The sequence below is a fragment of the Lynx rufus genome, unplaced genomic scaffold (assembly GCF_022079265.1).
Source record: "Lynx rufus isolate CCGP_SWC_20201006 ecotype Redwood Valley unplaced genomic scaffold, mLynRuf1.p SCAF_9, whole genome shotgun sequence".
In the NCBI taxonomy this organism is placed as follows: domain Eukaryota; kingdom Metazoa; phylum Chordata; class Mammalia; order Carnivora; family Felidae; genus Lynx; species Lynx rufus.
The window spans coordinates 78320845-78333291 of NW_025814897.1; the positions used below are offsets into that span (position 1 = coordinate 78320845).

The window sequence follows — 12447 nt, forward strand, 5'->3', positions numbered from 1 at the left end:
TTATTAATTCAGCAGTCAGTACTTTGTTTATAAAATAATTGTGATAATTCTATTTGCATGTTAGAAATTACTTATGAAATTAAGACAGCATTTTACAAAGATAGATGTGATTATTATTTATACATAAAAGTAAAATTTAATTCAGTATTTAAATTTTACCTTAAATGAAAATTTTAATCACATGATAGCTCATTTGCAGTATGGAGATATAGTATAGGCTTTAGTTATATTAAAACTCTTTCTGGGGAGTCTGAGTGGCTCAGTCAGTTAAGCATCCAACTCGTGGTTTCAGCTCAGGTCATGATCTCACAGTTCATGGGTTCAGGCCCCACATCGGGATCTGCCCTCGCAGTGTGGAGTCTGGTTGGGAGCCTCTCTCTCCTCTCTCTACCCCTCCTCTACTCTCTCTTTCTCAAAATAAATAAACTTAGGGACTGTGTAAAGATTTTAAACGTTTTATTTAAACACAAGTCGTTATCTATACAGCAGAGAAAATATCTTTTCCCCTTTTGTTAAAGCATAATTCTAAATCTTTAGATAGGTGATATATTTCCATGCAGAAATTTAAACAGGTGTATATAATTTTTAAGGACCTATATATTTTATTATTCGTTGAAAAAGCAGAAAATCCCAAATTTACCACAGGAAAAAAATGGTGATAATGAATTATGGTATTTAATAAAATTCTAGACCCTGTGGTTTGGATGTTACATGGTTGCACTGCATTTATTTTGCTGAAATGACAGAGTATTGCCTTTATTTTTCGAATGAAGTCAAATTATGAGATGCCACTTGATGTTATAAATCTGCATGTTATGGTCTGGCATGATTTCTTCTGTACAGATTCCAGCTTTATGACCACTAGAAGAAATTAAAATACATAAAGAAAAATAGATTCAATTAAAATGTATACAAAGAAAATTTTATATAAAGCTATAAATTATTTGGGAAAGGCCTCGAGAGGGAGTATATTTTCTTCTACAAAAAGAATTTTATAAAGAACTGGAAATGCTATTCTAAATTATAGCAATGTCACATTCAGATAATAACCAAATATGAAAGGCACTATTATCAAATAACTCATTACAAGGAATGAATATGATATAAAGATTTTTTTCCCCTATGAGTCAGGTAACAAACACTAACTATAAGCAGGAAGAATTTGTAGAAATGAAAAATAACAGTTTGGAGGAAGGGTTAAAGTCGTTTCTAAACATAATGGATATGATGGAGATGTTAAGCATAGGGTTTTTTTTTTTTTCTTTTCCAGTCTTATGGCTTGTGGTTGCAAAAGCATATTATAGGTATCCGTTGAGAGTGTTTTAAGTCTTGAAATGACTTACAGTGAACAACAGGGACAAATAAGTGAAAATAGAAAGAGTTCATATACCAGTATTGGCAGGAATTTAACCATCAAATACTATTTCAGGATTATTTTAATATCCATGATTATGATTAGTAATGATATAATTAAGAGATAATTTTGTTATAGAGACTTTCGACAGACAAAAACCAAAACAAAAACTCCTTTCAAACTTTTTACATCTAGGTGGTGCTCTAGCCTGATCAGGCATATCCTCTCTTCGCCTGGGCACACCCCATATGTTGAAAATACTTACCTGTATGGACTCAGGTTTTTATTTTCATCCCAAACCATTTAAGTTGTACAAATACTGTTGTTATATATTTTCCTGAAGCCAAAGGTCAATTTAAGAATAAAGAAAAAGAGGAGAGGGTATTAGTAGGGATGCCGTTGACAACCCGGCAATTTGCAGAAGATGTAAGAGAAGAAAAAGTGCAAGGATCAGTACAGTTGAATGCCGTGTTACCCTGTGTGGTCTGGTTTGCTTATCGTCATTACAGCTTTGCAACAAGATCAGTTAGACAAATTGAGAGTAAACATTTACGTTCACTTGAAACAATTTGAAAATGCTGTGACATTTTGACCATGTGTTACAAAATGATCACGTGTCCACAATGATTTGGAAATTAGACGAAACCAAGCCAAATCAGACAAAATTGGGCCTGACCACATTTGAGAAGCACTGAGAGTTCAAGCCTTAATATGATACAGTAAACCTCTTGGTCAACATATAGAAGAAACACTAGAACAGGGTTTTCACAGTACCTCCCTGCTATTATTACCCTGTGGGGAGTGGGGAGAGGCCCTTTAGCCTAGGGTGTACTTTGGGGCTTTGAGGCCCCTGATGTTCTTTCTTGGTAGAAGGGTGCATTTTCTCTCTTACAGGATATAAGAGCTCTCATGACTACCTAATACTGCCGAAGGAAAATATCTAGATTCTTTGAAGACAATTCCAGAATCCTTGTAGTAAGGAGAATAAGTACTAGATTGAACTCAGGCTTCTCATATGTCATACATTTTATATTCTATATTTTTATTTACTTGGAGACATTTTAGTTGTCTCTGAAAGCTCAAGTAAGTTGGTTGGATAATTGATATAGAACAATTTTGTAGATGCTTCTATAAAAAAAAATCTGGCAGCTCAGGGAGAAAAAAAAAGAGTTTTTTAATGGAGAAATCCTAAACGGTGTGTTGTTGAGGGGCAAGTCACAAGGAGAGAAGATTCCTGGCAGGAGATATCTGAACTGGCAATGAGATTGGAAAAATTAACCAAACTAATGTGTGTACATAAATTAAAAGTTAAAAGGCTCGGAAGTAGTGGCAATTGCCAGACCCTCTAGGAAGGTGGTTGCAAGAATCACTGCTGCCTTCTCCCTCACATCCCTTATTATTATACTTTCCCAAGGCATAACTGTTCTGATGTAAAATACGTTGTGCGAGCATATTTCAATGCATATCTAAGAGGCCATGATTATGTGGCGGTATTACAAACACTAGCCTATCAGCAAGGAAAGAGCTGTGTGGATATTTAAGACAGTGCAGTAACTCTGTAAGGTTGAGGATCCTGGATTTGTAGGTGGCAACCGAAAGCTCCTTTGACTGTGCAAAGACAAATGAAAGGGCGGGGGATGCTGAAGGGTTAAACTGTTACTAATAATTTGTAGTTAGTCCAAAACTAAAGAGGAGGGTGAATTTTAGAACGAAGACCATCACAGCCTGGAAAAGGAAGGCACTTTCCTCCATGCTAATGGAGTCTTGATTCTCTTCAGAGCAGCAAAGAAGCCAGTTGAATTTTTCACCACTCTAAACATACTTGCAGCTAGGGGTGGCCAGTGACTCCATTTGGACAAAAGAAATATAAGTGGGGGTTTCCAGACTGACATGTAAAAGAACTTGGAAATCATCAGTCCCATCCTCATTAGAAAAAAGTTGAACCAACTGAAAATCAACAACTCTTCTACATCCATCAGAGAATTGAGGTCATGGGACACACTGCTGTCCTGGAACCTGGAGAGACCAATGATGCTCCTGGAGCCAACACTATCCCAATAGGAACACTCAAACTTTAATGGACAAATTGCTGCACCTCAGTATGGATAAGCTTCAAAGTTAAAAACTCAAGGTGGGGGGCCAGTCTTAGGGAGGCCCCCATATTTCCTTGAGTTTTGCCTCCAGGAGCCCCACCAGGTCTTACTGTGATAATCAGGGGAAAACCTCCTTTCGCATCCAGCAGTAGGAGGGGAAAAGCAACTATTTTGAAATTCTCCAGGGCTCTCTCTTCTCCTTAATAGGGCCCTCAAGGGAAACTATTTTATCAGAACCTAAACAATTTGGGCTTTATTAAACCCTCACTGACCTGGGGAAGGGGAATAGCTGAATCCAGACTCTTCTACATGGCAGAGAGAAATACCCAACTCCAGTTCCCTATAGACTCCCTGTTTCACTTAAGGGTAAATGTAGCTCAATAGTTCTAAGGACACAGACTCACTAAAAGCCTGAGACCTAATCATAGGCCATAATAGGCTTCTCTTTCCCCCACAGTTTACCACCACATTAGTAAGACTCCTAATACAGTATCAGAAAAGTCCAACGTAAAGTGCTGCAAGCCTCAGTTCCTGCTTAGAAAGAGTCTCCAGGGGAACTCAAATACAAGAGGAGACACAAAAATAAGGACACCAGAGTAAACTTTCACCTCTGACACTACAGGTACAGCACACAGAAAACAGCCTAAATCCTAGCCAGATAAACACAAAATCTCACACTAAAGGTTTGTCTATCTCAGTTTCTAACTTACTCAATGTATCATGTCTGGCCCTTAACAACAACAACAACAAAATATAAGACATGCCAAAAAGTAAAAACAAAAACAAACAAAAAACAGCCTGAAGAGATAAAGCAAGCATCAGATCCAGACTCAGATATGGTAGAGATTTTGGAATGATCAGGTTTGATTATGACCAGGGGTGCCTGAGTGGCTCAGTTAAGCATCCAACTCTTGATTTCAGCTTAAGCCATGATCTCACAGTTCATGTGAGCCCACATCGGGCTCTGTAACAGCATAGCCTGCTTGGGATTCTCTGTCCCTCCCCCTCTCTCTTCCCCTCCTCCACTTGCTGTCTCTCAAAAATAAACATTAAAAAGAATTTAAAAATGAAATAAAAATGATCAATACACTAAGGACTCTACTGGCAAAATGGACAAGATGCAAAAACAGATGAGTAATGTAAGGAAAAAAAAAGAAAATTCTAAGAGAGAATTAAAAGCAAATGCTATAAATCTAAAACACTGGCATACATTAAGAATGCCATTGATGGGCTCTCATCAGTAGACTGACACAGTAGAGAAAAGAATTGGAGCTTGACACTATGTTAAAAAAACCTATCCAAACTAAAAAGAAAAAAGAAAAAAGGATGAGAGGAAAAAAAAGGGAATAGAATACCTAAGAACTGTGGGACAATTAAAAACTATAAAAACAAATTAAATCCAACAATATATATAAGTTATTAATATTTTATTGAAGATTTTTGTATCTGTGCTTTGAGAGACAGTAGTCTGTCATTTCTTTTCTTGTAATGTCTTTGGTTTAGGTATTAGAGTAAGTAATGCTGGCCTCACATAATAAGTGAGGAAGTTTTCTCTGTGCTTCTATTTTCTGCAAGAGATTGTAGAGAACTCGTGTAATTTCCCTTTTAAATGTCTGGTAGAGTTCACCAGGGAACCTATCTGGGCCTGGTGCTTTCTATTTTAGAATTTAGTAATTTAATTTTATTGATAAAATTTATTATAGTTGACTCAACTGCTGGTGTGAGCTTTTTGTCCTCTGTCCTATAATTTTTTCTCTTGGAATGTAGACACTGTGTCTACCATTGTGGAAGCCTTTTTGAGACCATGAGAATAAAAATCATATGAGAAGTTTGAAGGATCATAAAGACAGAGGGAACCTGGGACTTCTTTCGTGATTTTTGGAGCCAACATGTCAGTTGTAGACTGCCTAGGTCAGGAGTTCTTCTTTGGAGACAACATATACTCTAATATGATTAAACCACTGAAGTTGAGTTTCTGTTATAAAGAGCTAAAGTTAGCAATTCCTATTTTACATAATTATTCATTAGTTGTGCTTGTAAAATATTTTCTTTCAAAAAGAAAACCAACAGGAAAAAAATCATAATTATTGGAAATAACATTTTTCCCAATTTTTTCTATAATAAAATATAATATAATCCTAATCCTGGAGATTGCCTGAATAAGGCCAGGGCTCACTACTAAGTTGAAAGAGGAATGTATGAGGAAAATGGGGATTTTCACCCTGAAAAAAAGCCTAAATATGAAGGAAGGTAACAGTTGTCCTCAAGTATCTGAAGGGCTTTAAAATGGAGGGCAATTGGATTCATGTCTGGGTACAAGAAATATAATTAATACTACATGTAAAAGTCTCATGGAGGCATTATGACATGTTATGTGGAAGCACTTCTGAATTCTTGTCAAGAATAGGGGCTCAGTCAGTTAAGCATCCAACTCTTGATTTCAGCTCAGGTCATGAACTTGTGAGTTTGCGCTCCACACCAGACTCCACGCTGACAGTGTGGAGCCTACTGGGAATTCTCTCTCTCTCCCTCTCTCTCTGCCCCTCCCATGCTCTCTCTCTCAAAATAAGTAAAATAAACTTAAAAAAAAAAACTAAAAAAATATATAAATAAGTAAGTAAATAAGTAAGTAAGTAAATAAATAAATAAATCCACGTCAAATATATGCAAAAATGGAATAAGCTGTAATTGGTGTAGGTTGTTCTGATGTTGCAAGTGATCAAGCCTAGGCTGAATAACTATTTGGCAGAAGATTTTGTAATTTATTTTCTAAATAATACAATCCAAAAGATTTAAGTAATGATTTGGGGAAGTCAAGGCCATATATGGTAAAGCAAAAACTGAAAACCAGAGTGATGTGGTATATAAGATTTTAGTCTTTTTAGTAAACCCCATCATCTCCAGGAAACAATCTGCAAAGGAGATTTAAATAGGCTCTCTACTTCTCTCCATTGGACAGAGAGCCACTTCTTTTTGTGAAGTGCCAGCTAGGTCCCTGAGATACAATGGTGAAGGTTAAAATAAATGTATTTGGACATAATGGGTTCCTGGTCATCAGTGCTGCTTTTAACTCTGAAAAACCAGATATCATCACCATCTATTACTGCTTCATTGATCTCAACTACATGTTCTACATGTTCCAGTATGATGATTCTACCCTGGCAAATTCAATGGCACAGTCAAGGCTGAGAACTGAAATGTGTTATTGATGGAAAGCCCATCTCCATCTTGCAGGAGCAAGATCCCACCAACATCAAATGGGGTGATGCTCTTGCTGAATATGTTGTGGAGTTCACTGGTGTCTTCACTACCATGGAGAAGGCTGGGGCGTGCTTGAAGGGTGGAGCCAAGAAGGTCATCATATCTGTCTCTTCTGCTAATGCCTCCATGTTTATGATGGGTGTGAACCATGAGAAGTATGACAACTCCTTCAAGGTTATTGGCAATGCCTCCTGCATCACCAACTGCTGGGCCCCTTGGGCCAATGTCATCCATGACAACTTTCATGTCATGGAGGGACTTATGACCACAGTCCATGCCATAACTGCCATCCAAAAGACCTTGGACCTCTGGGAAGCTGTGGCATGATGGCTGAGGAGCTTCTATTGGCATCACCAAGACTGTGTGCAAGGTCATCCTTGAGCTGAATGGGAAGCTCACTGGCATGATCCATGTCCACACCCCCAGTGTGTCAGTCATGAATCTGATCTGCCTGGGGAAAGCTGTCAAATATGATGACATCAAGAGGGTGGGCTACACTGACCTGGTTGTCTCCTGCAACTTGAATAGTGACAGCCACTCTTCCACCTTTGATGTTGGGGCTGGCATTGCTCTCAGGGACCACTTTGTCAAGCTCATTTCCTGGTACAACAATGAATTCAGCTACAGCATTTGGGTGGTAGACCTTATGGTCCACATATCCTCCAAAGAATGAGAACCCCCAGACCCAGGGAGAGGACAAGAGGAAGAGAGAAGCCCTCAGCTGCCGGGGAGTCCTTGCCCCAACTCATCCGCCGACACACTGAAAATCTCCTGGGCTGAAATCCATCGTAGAGCCCCTGAAGAAGGAGAGGGGCTTAAAGAGCCCTACCTTGTCATGTACCATCAATAAAGTACACTTTACCCAGCCAGAGAGAGAGAGAGAGAGAGAGAGAGAGAGAGAGAGAAAGAGATTTAAATAATAGATGAGAATTTGATTAGAGGAGTTTTAAGGCGACTTCCCAGACTACTATTACACATTTCTCAAAGGAAAGGCGAAACACAAAATTTAGAGTACTGCATAAATTAAAAATAAGGATGTGTTTTGCATTTAAGGAGCTGTTGATTTCAGTGAAGTCTCTATGTTGTACTTACTAGGAGTCCTGGTTCTGGAATAGGAGCAGGTCTTGTAAACCATTTACTAAGTTTCCTCTTCTGTTTCCTTAGGTTTTGCATATTCTCAATACGTTTATCTCTGAACTTTTGGAAAATTAAAAGGAAGGAAAACAAATAATACTTTTTATAACAAAAAGTTAACATGCTGATTGTATATTTTTAATGTCAGTAAAAAATATAAATACAACCAGTACATAGCTATGTAAAAGTAGGAAAAAAATCCTTTTTCAAATGTGTGGTTCCTAGATGAAGAAAACACCCTAGAGCATCCCTAGAGTTTTCAAATGAGCCTGTTTCATCTCTCTCTCTCTTTCTCTCTCTTTTTTAAAGTTTATTTATTTTGAGAGGAAGAATGGAGGAGGGGCAGAGAGAGAAAGAGAGAGAGAGAGAGAGAGAGAGAGAGAATCCCAAGCAGGCCTTGCTCTGTCAGCATGGAGCCTCACGTGGAGCTCTTTCTCACAAACTGTGAGATCATGACCTGAACTGAAATCAAGAGTCGAGTGCTCACTGACTGAGTCACCCAGGGGCCCGAGACTATTTACTCTCGATTCCCATTTCACCAACTATGGGATCCCAGACTCATATATATATATACATATACACACACACACACACACATATACACATATATATGTATATATATATACACATATATATGTGTGTGTGTGTGTGTGTGTGTGTGTGTGTTTTATTTTGAAGTGATGTTCATTTGGGGCATGGGGCTGGTTCAGTCAGGTTGGTTCAGTCAGTTGGGTTAAGTGCCCAACTCTTAGGATTCTGTCTCACCCTCTCTCTCTGCTTCTGACTCTCTCTTTCTCTCAAAACAAACAAAAAAACTTAAAAACAATAAAATGAAAATAATGTCATTAAAACCCCCAAAGGAATTTCCTTTATAGAAATAAGAAAACAAAATTTATGCACATTCTTTAGTTACCTTAAACACTGCATATGCCAAGCAGAAATTTTTATGTTCCCATTTTATGCCATCTTTAAGTATCAGAGACCTTAAGGGATCAAACTAGAACACTTTGAAGATGAGGAAGAGTATTAGGATGCAGAGTATATGCGTACTAAAAATTTTATTCACTTCCAGTAGGAGTGCAATTGGTATAATTGCTTTGAAACCTACACGGTATTACTTTATAACAATGAAACATTGTCTTGTCCTATTATCCAGCCATTCTATTCCTATTATGTTAAAAAAACCAAGAATACAAAGCATTTAGGTTATTCTCACTCTAATAGTAGTCACAGTCCTGTGAAAGATAACCCAGAAGTATCTAGCTAGTAAAAGTTCTATCATATTAGAGACCCCTGCACGTAAAGGAACAAGATAAAGTCACAATCTTGAAGTACCCAGAATTATTTATTTTTTATTTTTCAGAGTGACAGCATGAGTGGGGAAGGCACAGAGGGAGAGGGAGACAGAGGATCTGAAGCGGGCTCTGCACTGACAGCAGTGAGCCTGCTGTGGGGCTCGATCTCAGGAACCGTGAGACCATGACCTGAGCTGAAGGTGGACACTCAACAAACCGAGCCACCCAATGTCCCCAGAGTTATTTATTTAAACATTACCTGCCGTGCGGTGACATCTGAAGGGTGTTGCTGTCTTGGCCCTTCCTACATAATATGTAAAATTAAAACAAAACCATAAAAATCATGAGCAAACAACTATTCAGTTATTATAATGGGAAGCCTATGCTACTGTTTTTTATTTATGTAATATATGCTTATTATCTCAATTTGCAAAAGGCAGGATCAGAATAAGAACATGAAGATGAAAATCAGAGTGGAAGATGGCAATAATATCACGAGAAAAAAGAGTCAGCTCTGAATCATATCACAAAGACCACGTAGCATACTGCGATTTATCATGGAAGGAAAGACAGGTATGAGCAATCAGAAAATTATGTTTCTGCTGGTCCTCAGGATGATTAAGGAACCCCAGCAAGTAGTATGGTTTTCTGAGACACAGGGAGCTTGGCTTTACTTTCTGGGGTTCCCACACCTTCCACTAATTTCTAAATTGTGCTTTAAATACCTTCCGCTCCCCTCATTTTGCTCCAGTTGTTTAGCCCAAAGACCCAAAAGCAATCTCCTCCCCATCTCAATATTGAGAAACTTATTCTGCCCCACCCCCACTTCTGTAAGCCCCATCCCACCTCCGGGACAAACGACTGAGGGTGCCTGGTTTCTAGTAGGCACAAAGGGAGGCTTTTCCTCCTTCAGGAACCGGCTCAGGATCTAGCCTGTCTACCTCACCTGGGGTTCTCAGCCCCCAGCACCAAAGCGCCCACACTGGGCGTAATCGCCAGTGATCAGTAATCCCAAGTGTCTGAGGCACATGGCCCGGGAAAGGGGCAGACAAGTTGGGTTTGGGGTCTTGGAGAACTCACGGGGTTCACTTGGATGGCTTCATCCCCCCTACAGCACAGACACATGCTGCTGAGCTTTGGAGCATCCCCCGCTCGGCAAAAGCCCCTGGTCCTGACCAGGACCAAGTCACTGAGGGGAACACCACGCGACACCCCGGAGCCCCGCCCGGCCGCGTCACAATTCTCTTTGTCCTCCCCTGCGGCCCCCTCCCCCCACCCCCCAGTGCCACTGTGGGATCAGAGCTGCTGGGTTACCACAACTGCCTGTTCTGCCAGTACTCTTGCTCAGACAAGCACATGATACAATAAACAGAGTTTAGTCCTCAACTCTGCCCTCTTTCTGTGGACCTCTAACTTAGTTCCATGGTCCTTCACTTCAGCCTGTCATCGGGTTCTCAGTTCCATCTCCTGGTTGTTCTTCCGTCATGACTTCCAGTTGGGTCTATCCAGCTATCTGCCTCATCCCTGTCAATCACCGGGCTAAAGAGGGGGAAATTTGAGAATTGTCACAATTGCCTAGACATCATCTCCAACTTAAACTGGGTCTTCACCACTGCTTCCCACCTCTTTTATGTTTGCCTTGCTTTTTCTTGTTTTCACTCGGCAGTGTTCCTTCAAACTGTCTCTCCTCTGTTGAAATCTCTGAGCCCACTGTCCTCCAGACACTTTCAGCAGAGGTAGGGCAACTCTTGCTTCACACACCGAGAGTGGCTAAAGCTTCAGTAGAGCTTATGCTCAGCACTGTTAGATGAGTGCATATATATTAAATCATCAACTTCTTGCAACAACCCGAGAGAACAAGAGCATGGTTATTGTCATCTGGGAAAAGAAGGCGTTAGTAGGTTAAACAACTTGCCCGAGGTTAGGCACTGGGACTTAAATACACAGAGTCCACTAACGGGACCTGTGCTGTTTGATCATGGTGCTGGGCCGCCAATTGCTTTTAAAAGCCCAGACTGGGGCTACCTCAATTCCTTCCCACCTGTAAGTCTGTAACATTGTCTGTATCCACATTATTCTTTTTTCCCCTGTAACCCCATTAAATTGAAAAAGTTGTTGCCCTTCTGTTTTTGTCTCGAACAAATCTGTTCATTTTTGTTCCCATGCCATTTTCCTCTTAGAAGCCTCCTCAGAGACCTTGCTCTAGATTATTCCCTCCCCTTGCTAACATCTGTATCTTGCCTGTTTTCTTTAAACAATTAAATGCAAGATGCTCAACTCATCCCCTATTTAAGGTAATAAACCAAAGCCCTTTGAACAACAGCTAATTGTAACTATTGCCCATCCCCTCTATTTACAATAAATAATCCTAAAAGCTGCTGGATGAGATCGGATTCCCGTTCCTCTTCTTTACGTCTGATGCAATATTTGGCTTACTGCAACCTTCAACCCCCATTGGTACTTGTTTCAAAGTAGGTCTCTGGTGATCTTCCTACTGAATCCAGTGGGCATTTTCTATTACATGACATTTGCTTCATGTTAGAAGCTGCAGAGATTTCTCTTGGAAGAGTTAGGCTTGGGAAAATTAAATAATCTTACTCACCCAGGGTGCTGAAAACCATTGGCCACTTCCTTCCTGCAACTCTCCTCTCTGGGAAGAATACAACTTAGAAAAATTGTGTGATCTTGCTCATGATCACGCTCCAGAAACTGATTGGAAATCCTGTGATTTTTCTAATATGCCATGTTGCCTCAAGAACATATGTTTTGGGTACTTACTATTACAGATCTCACTAGGTCCTGGGAATACAAAGATAAATAAACTCATTCGCTGCGCTCAAGGAAAGTCGACAAACTAGCAACAATAAAAAAGTAAAACAGTGTGTTGGGAGTAGTAATAAGGACACATGTTCCGTTAGTATGTTAATTTTGTGGCAAATCCTTGTGATTAATGGATAGGGAATTCAGTGCAGTCCCTTCAGGTTTTTGGCGCCTCTAATTATTGTAACCCTCTTACTTCAATCCACTATTTTTAGTTCTGTCCTCATGGGCCTCATAAAATAAACTCATTCTCCTCTACATGATGATAAGGTTGGCGAAGAGGCTGAGGTTGTCAGACTCTACAGGCTTTGAGGAGGGAGCCCACAAATTGGGAATCAGACCTCTGAGGAGGGGAATATCGACAGGCTGAACTGGTACCCCTGGATGTTGGTTTGGCGGGGGGATCCTTCAGAGCTGGGGATCAGAGATCTCTTAGGAGCCACTATCTGGCAGGTGCTGTAAGACCAACTCTGATTGTATAGAAAAGATA

At 39.8% G+C, this 12447-nt stretch overlaps 1 pseudogene; it reads left to right on the forward strand.

The window, feature by feature from the left end:
• The first annotated feature begins 6398 nt into the window (after positions 1-6398).
• On the forward strand, positions 6399-7381 carry LOC124505165 (glyceraldehyde-3-phosphate dehydrogenase-like; annotated as a pseudogene).
• Positions 7382-12447: the final 5066 nt, after the last annotated feature.